This window comes from Petromyzon marinus, chromosome 24 (assembly GCF_048934315.1).
Source record: "Petromyzon marinus isolate PM22_M1 ecotype Great Lakes invasive population chromosome 24, UKy_Petmar_22M1.pri1.0, whole genome shotgun sequence".
Lineage (NCBI taxonomy): Eukaryota > Metazoa > Chordata > Hyperoartia > Petromyzontiformes > Petromyzontidae > Petromyzon > Petromyzon marinus.
Genome location: NC_133690.1, coordinates 16,148,217 through 16,165,660, shown reverse-complemented (window position 1 = coordinate 16,165,660; position 17,444 = coordinate 16,148,217). Strand labels below are relative to the sequence as shown.

At 43.5% G+C, this 17,444-nt stretch overlaps 1 long non-coding RNA gene across 1 annotated transcript in view; it reads left to right on the top strand.

Annotated features, from left to right (window-relative positions):
- Positions 1–11,187, top strand: part of LOC142928920 (uncharacterized) — a 66,191-nt gene extending 55,004 nt beyond the window's left edge. Inside the window, exon 2 of the long non-coding RNA XR_012945229.1 lies at positions 10,224–11,187. This is a non-coding gene — a long non-coding RNA (uncharacterized LOC142928920). The remainder of the gene's footprint in view (positions 1–10,223) is intronic.
- The last annotated feature ends 6,257 nt before the right edge of the window (positions 11,188–17,444 follow it).

Sequence of the window (17,444 nt, the reverse complement as noted above, 5' to 3'; positions counted from 1 at the left end):
TTAAGACAATAGGACCACAATGCACTTAAGACAACAAGAGGACCACAATGCACTTAAGACAACAAGACCACAATGCACTTAAAACAATAGGGCCACAATGCACTTAAGACAACAAGAGGACCACAATGCACTTAAGACAATAGGACCACAATGCACTTAAGACAACAAGACCACAATGCACTTAAGACAATAGGACCACAATGCACTTAAGACAATAGGACCACAATGCACTTAAGACAACAAGAGGACCACAATGCACTTAAGACAACAAGACCACAATGCAATTAAGACAACAAGAGGACCACAATGCACTTAAGACAGCAAGACCACAATGCACTTAAGACAACAAGACCACAATGCACTTAAGACAACAAGAGGACCACAATGCACTTAAGACAACAAGACCACAATGCACTTAAGACAATAGGACCACAATGCACTTAAGACAACAAGAAGCCCACAATGCACTTAAATCAACAAGACCACAATGCCCTTAAGACAACAAGACCACAATGCACTTAAGACAATAGGACCACAATGCCCTTAAGACAACAAGACCACAATGCACTTAAGACAACAAGACCACATGCCCTTAAGACAACAAGACCACAATGCACTTAAGACAACAAGACCACAATGCACTTAAGACAACAAGAGGACCACAATGCACTTAAGACAACAAGACCACAATGCACTTAAGACAACAAGACCACAATGCACTTAAGACAATAGGACCACAATGCACTTAAGACAACAAGACCACAATGCACTTAAGACAGCAAGACCACAATGCACTTAAGACAATAGGACCACAATGCACTTAAGACAACAAGACCACAATGCACTTAAGACAACAAGAGGACCACAATGCACTTAAGACAGCAAGACCACAATGCACTTAAGACAAGAGGGCCACAATGCACTTAAGACAATAGGACCACAATGCACTTAAGACAACAAGACCACAATGCACTTAAGACAACAAGAGGACCACAATGCACTTAAGACAACAAGACCACAATGCACTTAAGACAACAAGACCACAATGCACTTAAGACAATAGGACCACAATGCACTTAAGACAACAAGACCACAATGCACTTAACACAACAAGACCACAATGCACTTAAGACAACAAGACCACAATGCACTTAAGACAACAAGACCACAATGCACTTAAGACAATAGGACCACAATGCACTTAAGACAGCAAGACCACAATGCACTTAAGACAACAAGACCACAATGCACTTAAGACAACAAGACCACAATGCACTTAAGACAACAATAGGACCACAATGCACTTAAGACAATAGGACCACAATGCACTTAAGACAATAGGACCACAATGCACTTAAGACAACAAGAGGACCACAATGCACTTAAGACAACAAGACCACAATGCACTTAATACAATAGGGCCACAATGCACTTAAGACAACAAGACCACAATGCACTTAAGACAATAGGACCACAATGCACTTAAGACAACAAGACCACAATGCACTTAACACAACAAGACCACAATGCACTTAAGACAACAAGACCACAATGCACTTAAGACAACAAGACCACAATGCACTTAAGACAATAGGACCACAATGCACTTAAGACAGCAAGACCACAATGCACTTAAGACAACAAGAGCACAATGCACTTAAGACAACAAGACCACAATGCACTTAAGACAACAATAGGACCACAATGCACTTAAGACAATAGGACCACAATGCACTTAAGACAATAGGACCACAATGCACTTAAGACAACAAGAGGACCACAATGCACTTAAGACAACAAGACCACAATGCACTTAATACAATAGGGCCACAATGCACTTAAGACAACAAGAGGACCACAATGCACTTAAGACAATAGGACCACAATGCACTTAAGACAACAAGACCACAATGCACTTAAGACAACAAGAGGACCACAATGCACTTAAGACAACAAGACCACAATGCAATTAAGACAACAAGAGGACCACAATGCACTTAAGACAGCAAGACCACAATGCACTTAAGACAACAAGACCACAATGCACTTAAGACAATAGGACCACAATGCACTTAAGACAATAGGACCACAATGCACTTAAGACAACAAGAAGACCACAATTCACTTAAATCAACAAGACCACAATGCCCTTAAGACAACAAGACCACAATGCACTTAAGACAATAGGACCACAATGCCCTTAAGACAACAAGACTACAATGCACTTAAGACAACAAGACCCCATGCCCTTAAGACAACAAGACCACAATGCACTTAAGACAACAAGAGGACCACAATGCACTTAAGACAACAAGACCACAATGCACTTAAGACAACAAGACCACAATGCACTTAAGACAATAGGACCACAATGCACTTAAGACAACAAGACCACAATGCACTTAAGACAGCAAGACCACAATGCACTTAAGACAATAGGACCACAATGCACTTAAGACAACAAGAGGACCACAATGCACTTAAGACAGCAAGACCACAATGCACTTAAGACAAGAGGACCACAATGCACTTAAGACAAAAGACCACAATGCACTTAAGACAACAAGACCACAATGCACTTAAGACAATAGGACCACAATGCACTTAAGACAACAAGAGGACCACAATGCACTTAAGACAACAAGACCACAATGCACTTAAGACAACAAGACCACAATGCACTTAAGACAATAGGACCACAATGCACTTAAGACAACAAGACCACAATGCACTTAACACAACAAGACCACAATGCACTTAAGACAACAAGACCACAATGCACTTAAGACAACAAGACCACAATGCACTTAAGACAACAAGACCACAATGCACTTAAGACAATAGGACCACAATGCACTTAAGACAGCAAGACCACAATGCACTTAAGACAACAAGACCACAATGCACTTAAGACAACAAGACCACAATGCACTTAAGACAACAAGACCACAATGCACTTAAGACAATAGGACCACAATGCACTTAAGACAACATGAGGACCACAACGCACTTAAGACAACAAGAGGACCACAATGCACTTAAAACAATAGGACCACAATGCACTTAAGACAACAAGACCACAATGCACTTAAGACAACAAGACCACAATGCACTTAAGACAACAAGAGGACCACAATGCACTTAAGACAACAAAACCACAATGCACTTAAGACAACAAGACCACAATGCACTTCTTCAAAAACTGTTGATGCATTATTCAGCTAATGGATTAAAATATGTTTTGTTATGTTTTTTGGTATTGCAAGTTTTGTGGCGTTATTATTCCAGAGACGAATGGGCGGCCACTCAGAATGCCCGTTTACCAAAACCTGTTTTGTACCGAGGAACATTAAACAAAAACCATGATGAGCTCCTCAGGTTAGGTCTGGCATCCCGTGGTGTTAACAGATCCAACAATTGCTCTGCCGAATATTGTCAGCACACTGACCGGCATGGTAAAGTACGTTCAAACAAGTCCCTCTGACCGACACGGTGCGGGGAGTCCTTCATCCAGCAGTGAATCCACAAAGGGCTGTCATCTTTTTACATTTTACGAGCTTTGTGAGTGCCTTCGAGGTCGCATCACCAACGCTGCCATGTACAGAGAGTTTTGATTTTCCCGGTTAAATATACAGAATGGTAGAGAACAGTAAATCAACACCAGTGTGACGATGACTCTCAGAGCTGTAGCTGGACATTTTGGCACCGGGGGACAAGATGCCATCCTCAACCAGCACACCATTCCTGCGGCCCCATCAATAATTTTAGCCACAAGCCACCACTGCTTGCTTTTGCTTAGTTTCCAAAAATGTGGCCAACCGTTCAAGTGACACCCTCTCGGGGGAGAGGGGGCAGCCCCCGCCACCCGCGCCGTTCCCTTCACCCTCTCCACCCGTGCTTCTGCACTGATGATCATGGTTGTGACAGCATGCCAACAATGGTATGACGATGACAACCAACATCGTTCCGTCTATATGGGCAACAGCGCAGAGGCATTGGCAACCCTGTCCCACAACACAAAGTGTCTGGGTTCGATTCCAAACTTGGGTGCCTTTCTGTGTTGAATTCTATATTCTCCCCTTGTTTTGTATGGGTTTCCTCCAGGTTCTCCGATTTCATCCCATAGCAATACATTACATACTATGAAATTAGAAAATCATCCAATGCTGATTTGTTTTAATCACCTGAAAATTACTCATTTGAGATAATACATAGCAACATAGTTGCCTACTGTAAACAATTTACAGGACCCATCTGAAAAAGAGCGTTTGAAACTCAGTTAGGCGTTTCTAGTTCAACAATAAAAATGATTTATTATTATAATTCTTATTTTGTAAAACCCACTACATAATCTCAAAACAGCCTATAACACATAGTATTAAATATCATTTTTTGTGATATCGCCTGGTAGTTGTGCAAATGCACGAATAAAAAAAGCCCCAAAAATGTATCAATAACACCGCCTTAAAATTAATCAAATATACAGTGAGGAAAAAAAGTATTTGATCCCCTGCTGATTTTGTACGTTTGCCCACTGACAAAGAAAAGAAGATCAGTCTGTAATTTTAATGTTAGGTTTATTTGAACAGTGAGAGACAGAATAACAACAAAAAAATCCAGAAAAACGCATGTCAAAAATGCTATAAATTGATTTGCATTTTAATGAGGAAAATAAGTATTTGACCCCTCTGCAAAACATGATTTAATACTTGGTGGCAAAACCCTTGTTGGCAATCACAGAGGTCAGACGTTTCTTGTAGTTGGCCACCAGGTTTGCACACATTTCAGGAGGGCTTTTGTCCCACTCCTCCTTGCATATCTTCTCCAAGTCATTAAGGTTTCGAGGCTGATGTTTGGCAACTCGAACCTTCAGCTCCCTCCACAGATTTTCTATGGGATTAAGGTCTGGAGACTGGCTGAGGACACTCCAGGACCTTAATGTGCTTCTTCTTGAGCCACTCCTTTGTTGCCTTGGCCGTGTGTTTTGGGTCATTGTCATGCTGGAATACCCATCCACGACCCATTTTCAATGCCCTGGCTGAGGGAAGGAGGTTCTCACCCAAGATTTGACGGTACATGGCCCCGTCCATCGTCCCTTTGATGCGGTGAAGTTGTCCTGGCCCCTTAGCAGAAAAACACCCCCAAAGCATAATGTTTCCACCTCCATGTTTGACGGTGGGGATGGTGTTCTTGGGGTCATAGGCAACATTCCTCCTCCAAACACGGCGAGTTGAGTTGATGCCAAAGAGCTCCATTTTGGTCTCATCTGACCACAACACTTTCACCCAGTTGTCCTCTGAATCATTCAGATGTTCATTGGCAAACTTCAGACGGGCATGTATGCGTGCTTTCTTGAGCAGGGGAACCTTGTGGGCACTGCAGGATTTCAGTCCTTCACGGCGTAATGTGTTACCAATTGTTTTGTTGGTGACTATGGTCCCAGCTGCCTTGAGATCATTGATAAGATCCTCCCGTGTAGTTCTGGGCTGATTCCTCACCGTTCTCATGATCATTGCAACTCCACGAGGTGAGATCTTGCATGGAGCCCCAGGCCGAGGGAGATTGACAGTTCTTTTGTGTTTCTTCCATTTTCGAATCATCGCACCAACTGTTGTCACCTTCTCACCAAACTGCTTGGCAATGGTCTTGTAGCCCATTCCAGCCTTGTGTAGGTCTACAATCTTGTCCCTAACATCCTTGGAGAGCTCTTTGGTCTTGGCCACGGTGGAGAGTTTGGAATCCGATTGATTGATTGCTTCTGACAGGTGTCTTTTATACAGGTGCAGTGCCGTGAATTCACTCGGACCACAACCGTCTCTTTTTCCGCCGTCACTTTTAGTCCATCGTTCCGTACACACAGTAATTCTCTCCGTGCTCCGCCAACTCGTACACTCCGATTTACTTCAGCATCGTCCGTGCATCCCCTTCCCCACACAGTGTTTCTTCGCCTATCTCTTCACACACAGTGTCTTCCCTTCCACACACAGTGGTTCGTCTTCTATCTCCTCACACACAGTATCGCCGCTATCCCTTCACACACAGTGACTATCTATCTCCGCTAACGCTGACTTACCCTATCGCTATTTACTGTCTTTGGGGTCCAGCTCTCTATCTATTCTTCCCTAACATTTCCAGCTGTCGTCTTCGTATCTCTTCACCTCTCGCCAACAACTGCCCAGCAACAACTCTCCAGCAGCAACAACTCTCCAGCAGCAACAACAACTCTCCAGCAGCAACAACAACTCTCCAGCAGCAACAACAACTCTCCAGCAGCAACAACAACTCTCCAGCAGCAACAACAACTCTCCAGCAGCAACAACAACTCTCCAGCAGCAACAACAACTCTCCAGCAGCAACAACAACTCTCCAGCAGCAACAACTCTCCAGCAGCAACAACAACTCTCCAACAGCAACAACAACTCTCCAGCAGCAACAACAACTCTCCAGCAGCAACAACAACTCTCCAGCAGCAACAACAACTCTCCAGCAGCAACAACAACTCTCCAGCAGCAACAACAACTCTCCAGCAGCAACAACAACTCTCCAGCAGCAACAACAACTCTCCAGCAGCAACAACAACTCTCCAGCAGCAACAACAACTCTCCAGCAGCAACAACAACTCTCCAGCAGCAACAACAACTCTCCAGCAGCAACAACAACTCTCCAGCAGCAACAACAACTCTCCAGCAGCAACAACTCTCCAGCAGCAACAACTCTCCAGCAGCAACAACTCTCCAGCAGCAACAACTCTCCAGCAGCAACAACTCTCCAGCAGCAACAACTCTCCAGCAGCAACAACTCTCCAGCAGCAACAACTCTCCAGCAGCAACAACTCTCCAGCAGCAACAACTCTCCAGCAGCAACAACTCTCCAGCAGCAACAACTCTCCAGCAGCAACAACTCTCCAGCAGCAACAACTCTCCAGCAGCAACAACTCTCCAGCAGCAACAACTCTCCAGCAACAACAACTCTCCAGCAACAACAACTCTCCAGCAACAACAACTCTCCAGCAACAACAACTCTCCAGCAACAACAACTCTCCAGCAACAACTCCCCAGCAGCCACTCCCCTCCGTTCAAACCACCTCGCGTTTTATCCCCTCTCGCATTAGCCTTAATTAATTGCCACGTGGCTCGCTGGTCGTTTCGCGCCAGCCCGCACCTGTCCCCTTTATCAGACATTCAGACGCCACCACTTAACGCTAACAGCCTCTCGACCAATCACAGCCCTCGTGCCACGACTCCCTTAATTACTTGGGTTTGTTTACGCCACTCGCGACTTGACCACCTGTTCGACCTCGTGTGGCCCGTTCTCCTTGTCTGTCTGTACTGTATATGGCCAATTCCTATGCGCATTATCTACTCCACTACACAAGTACCGAACAGGCTTTAAACTCTGCTTAGCATCCAAGACCTGATGCAGACAACTTCCCAACTTCCCTAGGCACTGGATGCAATTGTGAATATACGAGGCTTGGTCCTCACTGGGGAACTGATGTATAGGCAGATGTGTGACAAGGTCAAATATGCAAACGCAAATAGGTTCAAAAACTGAATATGTGACTACTTGTTGCCCTTCAGTCCCGACACTGCAAGAACGTCAATGATCTACACGGGGCCCAGATGCACGGAGAGCGAGGCAAGAACTACATCATCGCTCTGACGACGGGCATCATATGCACCATAGCCTATTTCGTGCTATATTTTCTGGAAATTATATACACCAATGGTTCTCTTAAAACCAATGCTACTTTGAAAAACTAATGCTATTTTGAAGTACTAATTCCATTGAAATAATCTATTAATCTAGTTTGGCTAATATTGGTTCGTAACATTACACGTGTAAGCGTGAACAAAAGAAAGTCGTACATGTTTGCTTATAATGAGTTGCAGTTACTAGAGATACTACTTTTCATCGCAATGTAATACATGGCATGTCACGGCCAATGGGGCTAGCAAAGTCTATTCATGATTCTATGATTTTGTCCATTTCATTTGTATAGTTTCATTTCGCTGCATTGGGCCAAATAAATCATTTTTACATGAGGATAAAAACATGCGATTGTCACGGGGCAAGATGTGATTGATGTATTGTGCACATAAACAGCCGATTGTGATCGTTTAAATTTCGATTTAAAGCTTTCGTGACTGCAGGGATTCATCTTCTTGGTTCTTTCGGTAAAGTCACGTAGAATGGAAATAGAATAATAAAAATAAAAATTCTCACGACGTTTCGGAGGCAACACAAGCTTCCGTCTTCAGGTGGGACAGTCACAGCAAGATCACTGATCAAGTGGGGAGGCTCTGAGAGCCCCGAGCTTAAATACAGGTTAAGGGGGTGGGGGGAAGGAGGGCGGGGGCCAAGTGGGGGACATTGATGGGGTGTGGGGCTAAGTTAATCATTCTTTTGTTCTGTTGAAGGTGCGGTACTTTCGGTGATCCACTGCACGGGAGCAGTGGGACATTTTTTTGAGTAATACAATGCGTTACTGTGCACTACCCTATACTTTAGACTATAAAAATATTAGACTTGTAATATTACACTGTCTTTTTCTGTCAACCTTAATGTATGACACACTGCTGTATATTCATTATGCAATTACGATACTATATATTGCCTTATGAATTATGTTAAACATTACGATGCTGTACTATTTATTATTATACATGTTATAAACCATACCATTGATTGTGGTGTGAAAGATATCAAGAGGCAGTGCTAGCGAATGGACTGCGGTCTGAAGTTCACCGTACAATACAATCAATTAAAAACTGAAATGGTTTATAACATCTTTCCAATGGTTACTAAGCCAGAATCCATCTTCTCGGTTCAAATTGTCTCTATGTTTGTATATGTGGATGGCCTCATAAACGAATCTCTCATGGTAGCCGGATGGCTTGCAAAGAACCTCCGTCTTGGAGAAGTCAATGTCATGTGAGCCAACTGAATTAAAACAGTGATCTGCCACGGCCGAGGAGTTCGTCTTACCGTGTTTCAGGTCGATCGGATCATTGGGGGGGGCACGTGCCACCCCACCCCCCCACTGGTTCCGCCAGTGCACATGACCAGTGGTCGGCAACCAACATAACAAGAAGATGCATTTGTTTTAATTCGGTAAAAAAATATGCAATGCTTCAAGAGCTGCAAAACGAGTGAACACGAGACGGTGGGGGTCTCCTTAATAAATAAAGCCACGAAGCAGTCCTTAAAGAGGCGCATGCGGCTCCGGATCAGGATTTGCAGACTGTTGCCCATGGTAAATCGGACTTCCATGGTTAACTGGACTTCCATGGTAAACTAGACTCGCATGGAAAATCGAACTTTCATGGTCAGGGGGTCGGCAACCAAAATAACAAGACTAGCCATTTTTTTTCGAATTCGGTAAAAAAACACCTCAATATTTCTAGGGCCGCAATGCAGTCTGCATGCGGCTCTGGAGCCACAGGTTGCCAACCCCTGCACTTGACCGACAAGGCATGGGGGGGGGGGGGCAGCTTCGTCTGGCAGTGAGAATAGACAAAGGGGCCGAACATTAACATTTTATTATTTTCCAACATTCCCACATTCATTGTGTGTTGAGGTGTAATGGTTTGGGCACAGACGTTCTTTTGATCTTCTGGTACGGCAGTAGAAAAAGATCACGTTTATGAACCTCGCAGTATTGGGTGCGAGATGTTAACTACATCATCTGGTACACAGGAAGTCGTGGGTTCGATCCTGACCCTGACGACGCCTGTATATTTGGAGTTTGCGTGTTCTCCCCGTGGTCGCGTGGCATTTCCTCCGGGTCCTTCGGTTTGTGCCTCCACATTTTTGAATCGACATGCATCAAGAGTATTTGGCTGCTAAAGATTTCCATGTGACAAGCCACTTCGTTGAGCTATCATTTGTGATCGCGAGATCGCTTCTGAAAAATAACTACATAGCTCAGTCGGGGAGCTTACCTGGTAAAATAATTTTAAAAAGTTTAAGTATCAATGGGTGCACCACAGTTAAGCAGCAAGTCGAGTGTGGTGACTAACTTGGGTGCTCCCACATTTTCCAAGACATATGGCCAGCGTAGAAGAATAAGACAACGCAAGTTGAGCGGCTCTCCCTATAGCTCTCTCGATCTCATTGCAGGCCCTTTCGCACAGCCGCAGCGTTGACCAAGCAACTGTAGTGCTACACATTTGCCTTTGCGGGTACCTTTTGACGCAAATGTCACTGCTGTTGCATTTCAGGCGCGAGATCGCAAGAACGTGAATGATCTACAAGGGGCCAAGGACCACGGAGAGATGGCCAAAATATTCAACATCATTGCCACTGGGTTGATCATCTTACTCATCATCATCTTAATCATTGTTATATTCATTACAATACACAATTAGACGTATTATTATAGATCACACACATATGGCTAGACCTAATAGCGGTGTTAATAGTAAATTGTAAAACCGTTTAAAATGACCAATTGCATAAAATTACATCAGTTAATGTATTTGGGCTAATATTGATTCCTAAGATTGCATGCGTGAGAATAGATCAAATAACTTCACATATCTGTTTTTCCAGTATGAAAAATTATTTTTTAAAATAATAATAATAACAGGTTTTACCCTTTCTGTCAAACAAAACAGGTGTTAAGATGTTCAAACACCAATTAGATACCGTTTGCAAGGAATCAAGTCTACATTAACCACACATACTATTTGGTACTCTTTGGTTCTATTCGGTAAAGTCACCGTAGGTAACAAATAAAACGAAAAACCACGACGTTTCGGCCACAATACAAGTGGCCTTCATCAGGTGAAGGGACCAAACTGTCCAGAGGATAGCGTTTGAGTGAAGAAAGCCAAGCCCAGGTCGCCTCCTTTAGGCTGTGAGGGGGTAAACAGAAAACGCCTTGACAAAGGAATTAGCATAGAATGTACTACTGTGAAAGCTTGGAATTAGCATAAAATGCTGTACTACCGTGAGAGTTTGGGATGCCACTACTTTAATAAATATACTGTACCATTGAAAATTAATTTGTAATGTTTAGTTAAAGACTGGATATACATTGATTAATCGATGCAATAGTATACCCCTGCTATTAAATATCACCCTGTGGCTTCTTCCCTAACTTCTCACACTCGCTTCTCCATGCAAAGTGTTTGACCAAAACACAGCTTAATAAAATAAAGGGTTTGCCCTGCTTGAAATCAACCGATTGATGCCGATTCTTCTCTGTGTTGTGCAAACATTTAGAACCCAGTCACCTCACTCTTTCAGCTGAGGCTCAGTTACCTCCCCTCCCTCCAAGATAAAAAAATCACTCCTTGCTCATAATGCACAGTTTGTGGCTGCTGCTCCTGTCCCCCGACCCGTTTTTATTTTTCACGTTCCCGTGATGGTTGTAGTCTTATTTGCTCAATCGAGTTCGCTTCACCTCGCACTCATCTCCTTTCCAACCCGTGCATTACCTCCCCCTTGTGTTTGGTGTAATATGCCTGTTTATATTGTCAATTTGTACTTTACCCTTTTTTTGCTTGTACATTTGTTCAGACGTTTCTTGTTCCTCTGTACGTATCACTTTGATGTTATTCTTGTTCTGAGCTGATGCACCACGGATCTCCCTTGCAAACTAGCTGGGTAACTGGCCACACTGGATGTTGCACGTAAAAAGATCCATGTAATTTAATTGAAGAAAACACGCACAAAGCTAGATAAATGCAGCTCTTTAGACTTTCAAGATTTTTGGTCATGCCTAAAAGGTCCAAACATTGCATGAGGACATAACACCAACTACTTAAGGATTCATGAGACACACCCTGCTCCCTTTGGTCCATATGGGCCTTTTGGGCATTCACCCTCCATCAATGTATGTATGTTGAGCTTCTTTCGCCACCGTATGTAGCCAACCAAAAAGCAGTTCTAAACAGATGAGTTAAATGTCACTTTTACCATGACTGTATGGCTTTGAGTGCAACACACATGCGTGACATTTGGTCAACATGTTGTTCGATTCAAAGGTGGCGACCCGAGTTGCTGTTTGGTTCAAAAAGAAAGCAAAACAAATTCGACCAGTTCAGGATTTTTAAAAATGGCCGCCCTTCTTTGTTTGCATCCACCGTTCAAGGCGGGCTTAGATTTGTGCTATTCTGTGTTAGGGGCTTTCCATGCAACAGCATCATTCCAGGTTGCGGTTGGAACAGCTGGGCTGCAGCCAGTCCCGGTGGTCCGGAGATTGCAGATGGGCTATCCAAGTACGGTCCAGAATATACCGAAGGACACGATGGAATCGATGGCGACAGACCCTTGTCTTGCTTGCAAGAAGAATGTTGGCAGACATTGTTTGTAAGGCATTCCACGAATGGATCACAGTCCAAGTATCCAGGTGAAAATGTGCAGATGCTACATTGTATCTCAAATATACAATTTTAGTGGGAAATGTAACTCAAATTTTACATTTATTGTGCGATTTAAAAAAAATATTTTAGAAGTTTAATATTTTTTTTTAAGAAACGCTTTTAAAACTCTATACTAGTTATATCCACTAAGGCTACCACAGACCAATTGAGGCCTTAGTGGAGACTTCACGAGTAATAAAGAAAAAATAGCTTACTTGCTGCATTACGTATAGGAGTTTAGTTTCAATAGGTGATGAAAATGTGTCCCTTTTGCTCCATAAATGTGTATGTATATAACGTGACCTGTACACCAGTCACGTGGTAAATGGCGACTCGGTTGAGAATTGCTGCGTGTGACACACGTGCTGTTGCATTTTACAGATTATCACTATAAATGTTTGCCCTCGATTTATACCACCTACCCACATCCTCCATATCGAGTGTGCAACACTTCGATGCTTATCTACAGTGCCTTGAGGTCAAATCGCCTTTTGTATTTGCACGCACGCATGCACCTATATAAAAGCCCTATCGGGTCACTCATAAAACGCTTGCCTTCCCAAGAGCTGCACGATGGACAACAGATCTGAGGTGGTGCCCATGAGCGGCGTAGACCCCAGGTATGCGGCGGGGTCCATGGGACAAGGATACACGGCTCTGACTTTCATGCCCACGCCGGCCGTCTCGCCACAGCCCGGGGCAGCACAGGGGGTCAAGGACCACCTCATCTGGTCTCTCTTCAATTTTTATCACTTCAACATCTGTTGCCTGGGCTTTGCTGCCCTCATCTATTCCATCAAGGTGCGTATCTATATCAAGATGTTGAACGCGCGTGTTGGCATTGTAGTGCAGTGTGAATCTGAAAATGTATATCTGAATTGGTCTTGGTAACCAATCCCTTCACTGCCAAGCTTGGCTAAGCATGGTCAAACATCCCACAGGTAGGGGGGGGGTAACCCCTCCAGCAATGACAAATGATAGGAGTTGTTAGTAAGTAAGGAGTTGTTAGTAAGTAAGGACTTGTCCCTTGCTTTTTATTCGACGCGTGTGCGGCGATGGCGCAGCCATCGATCGAGGGTCGAATTCGAACCGCGTTGTTTGATCGGCATCACGCTCGCTGAAGGTGTTGATGCCTTCAGGGAAATCGTGGACTGTATATGCAACTGCGCACAATTCTGAGTCACTCGTAACTGTTTTTCCATTACTTATTGCCAATAATGGACTCAGGCTATTGTCCTATCATCAGGTATAGTCCATGGCACATAATAATATGCTACACAGTGGCAGTTTGGGTAGCAAAATGCCGATTTATTACTAATAAACCCCAATGATCCGATCGAAATCTCTCATTTCGATCAGATCATTGGGGGGGGGGGGCACGTGCCACCCCCCCTCCCCTCCGCCAGTACACATGACCAGCGGTCGGCAACCAACATAACAAGAAGATGCATTTGTTTTAATTGGGTTAAAAAAATGCAATGATTCAAGAGCTGCAATGCGAGTGAACACAAGACGGTGGGGTCTCCTTATAAAATAAAGCCACGAAGCAGTCCTTAAAGAGGCACATGCGGCTCCGGATCCGGGTTCGCAGACTCCTGCCGATGGTAAATCGAACTTCCATGGTAAATTGGACTTCCTTGGTTAACTGGACTTCCATGGTAAACTGGACTCCCATGGAAAATCGAACTTCCATGGTCAGGGGGTCGGCAACCAAAATAACAAGACTATCCATTTTCTTCGAATTCGGTAAAAAAAGCCCTCAATATTTCTAGGGCCGCAATGCAGTCTGCATGCGGCTCTGGAGCCACAGGTTGCCAACCTCTGCACTTGACCGACAAGGCATGGGGGGGGGGGGGCAGCTTCGTCTGGCAGTGAGAATAGACAAAGGGGCCGAACATTAACATTTTATTATTTTCCCAAATTCATTGTGTGTTGAGGTGTAATGGTTTGGCCACAAAACTGGTCATCCAGCAGACGTTCTTTTGATCTTCTGGTACGGCAGTGGAAAAAGATCACGTTTATGAAACTCGCAGTATCGGTGGCGAGATGTTAACTACCTCATCTGGTACACAGGCAGTCGTGGGTTCGATCCTGACCCTGACGACGCCTGTATATTTGGAGTTTGCGTGTTCTCCCCGTGGTCGCGTGGCATTTCCACCGGGTCCTTCGGGTTTTCCCTCCATATTTTAGAATCGACATGCATCAAGAGTATTTGGCTGCTATAAATGTCCACGTGATAAGCCATTTCGTTGAGCTATCATTTGTGATCGCGAGATTGCTTCTGAAAAAATAGCTACATAGCTCAGTCGGGGACCTTACCTGGTAAAATAAAAAATTGTAAAAAAATAGTTTAAGTATCAATGGGTGCACCACAGTTAAGCAGCAAGTCGAGTGTGGTGACTAATTTGGGTGCTCCCACACATTCCAAGACATGTGGCCAGCGTAGAAGAATAAGACAATGCAAGTTGAGCGGCTCTCCCTATAGCTCTCTCGCTCCCATTGCAGGCCCTTTCGCACAGCCGCAACGTTGAGCAAGAAACAGCAGTGCTACACATTTGCCTTTGCGGGTACCGTTTGACGCAAATGTCACTGCTGTTGCATTTCAGGCGCGAGATCGCAAGAACGTGAATGATCTACAAGGGGCCAAGGACCACGGAGAGATGGCCAAATTATTCAACATCATTGCCACTGGGTTGATCATCTTACTCATCATCATCTTAATCATTGTTATATTCATTTCAATACGCAATTCGACGTATTATTATAGATCATACACATATGGCTAGACCTAATAGCGGTGTTAATAGTAAATTGTAAAACCGTTTAAAATGACCAATTGCATAAAATTACATCAGTAAATCTATTTGGGCTAATATTGATTCCTAAGATTACATGCGTTAGAATAGATCAAATAACTTCACATATCTGTGGGACCGTTTTTGCCAGTATGAAAAATGATAAAAAATATATAAGAACAGGTTTTACCCTTTCTGTCAAACAAAACAGGTGTTAAGATGTTCAAACACCAATTAAATACCGTTTGCAAGGAATCAAGTCTACATTAAATTTCGATTCAAAGCTTTCGTGACTGCAAGGATTCATCTTCATTGGTTCTTTCGGTAAAGTCATGTAGAATGAGAATAAAATAATAATAAAATAACACAATAAGATTCTCACGACGTTTCGGCCACAACGCAAGCGGCCATCTTCAGGTGAAAGGAACAGACCTCTCGGGACGACAGAGCTTCAATGAACGATGTTAGGATTTGACTTTAACATAGCCATTTTTGTGACCAGTCACAAGCTAATCCCTCAACTATTTGCACAAGATAATCCCTTAGCTATTTCAATGCTAAATTACTAGTTGCCTCTGTGGATGTGTAGGTTTTGACTTTAACATAGCCATTTCTGTCACCAGTCACAAGCTAATCCCTCAGCTATTTGATATGTAAACCCCTTTGTCAAGGTGGCTCACTTCTCCCAACCAGCTTAAAAGTCGCTACGAATCCTAACATCGTTCATTGAAGCTCTGTCGTCCCGACAGGTCTGTTCCTTTCACCTGAAAATGGCCGCTTGCGTTGTGGCCGAAACGTCGTGAGAATTTTAGCATGTTATTTTATTATTTTATTCTCATTCTACGTGACTTTACCGAAATAACCAAAGAAGTCTACATTAACCACACATACTATTTGGTGTTAAATTGCCAGAAAGGGTAAAAAAACTATTCTTATTTTTGTTCATCAGAATGTCACGTGTTTGCTTGCAATGGGTTACAAACACGAGAGGAGCTACTGGCAATGGAATCGTTCTGCCACGTTGAACTACAGGGCACGTTATCGAAGGTAGTAATTATCTTCACGGATCGATTGTTTTTCTGTCTCGTTCAGTGCAATTTTTGCTTGCTCCATTGGCCCAAATGAATCACTTTTACCTGATCGTGAAACAGTGTTTGTTGTTGTTGTCGCGGGCAAGATGTGAAGTGTCCTGAGCGTACGAGCCGACTGTAATTGTTTCACCAATTCCCTCAATTAACACCCTACACCTTTATTATGGCTTTGTGTTTTTTTTGTTTTTACAAAATATAACAGCCTCTCGTGGTTGCGACAACTGAACCCCTTTCGTAACTCTACTTGCAACATGTAAGAACATTATTCCGACGCACGATTCGATGCCTGTAATGTTTAGTTTAAGACTGGATGTACATTGATTAATCGATGCAATAATATACCCCTGCTATTAAATATGACCCTGTGGCTTCTTCCCTAACCGCACCTCCACCCTCTCACACACTCGCTTCTCTATGCAAAGTGTTTGACCAAAACACAGCTTAATAAAATAAAAGGTTTGCCCTGCTTGAAATCAACCAATTGATGCCGACTCTTCTCTGTGTTGTGCAAACATTTAGAACCCAGTCACCTCACTCTTTCAGCTGAGGCTCAGTTACCTCCCCTCCCTCCAAGATAAAAAAAATCACTCCTCGCTCATAATGCACAGTTTGTGGCTGCTGCTCCTGTCCCCCGACCTGTTTTTATTTTTCACGTTCCCGTGATGGTTGTAGTCTTATTTGCTCAATCGAGTTCGCTTCACCTCGCACTCATCTCCTTTCCAACCCGCGCATTACCTCCCCCTTGTGTTTGGTGTAATATGCCTGTTTATATTGTCAATTTGTACTTTACCCTTTTTTTGCTTGTACATTTGTTCAGACGTTTCTTGTTCCTCTGTACGTATCACTTTGATGTTATTCTTGTTCTGAGCTGATGCACCACGGATCTCCCTTGCAAACTAGCTGGGTAACTGGCCACACTGGATGTTGCACGTAAAAAGATCCATGTAATTTAATTGAAGAAAACACGCACAAAGCTAGATAAATGCAGCTCTTTAGACTTTCAAGATTTTTGGTCATGCCTAAAAGGTCCAAACATTGCATGAGGACATAACACCAACTACTTAAGGATTCATGAGACACACCCTGCTCCCTTTGGTCCATATGGGCCTTTTGGGCATTCACCCTCCATCAATGTATGTATGTTGAGCTTCTTTCGCCACCGTATGTAGCCAACCAAAAAGCAGTTC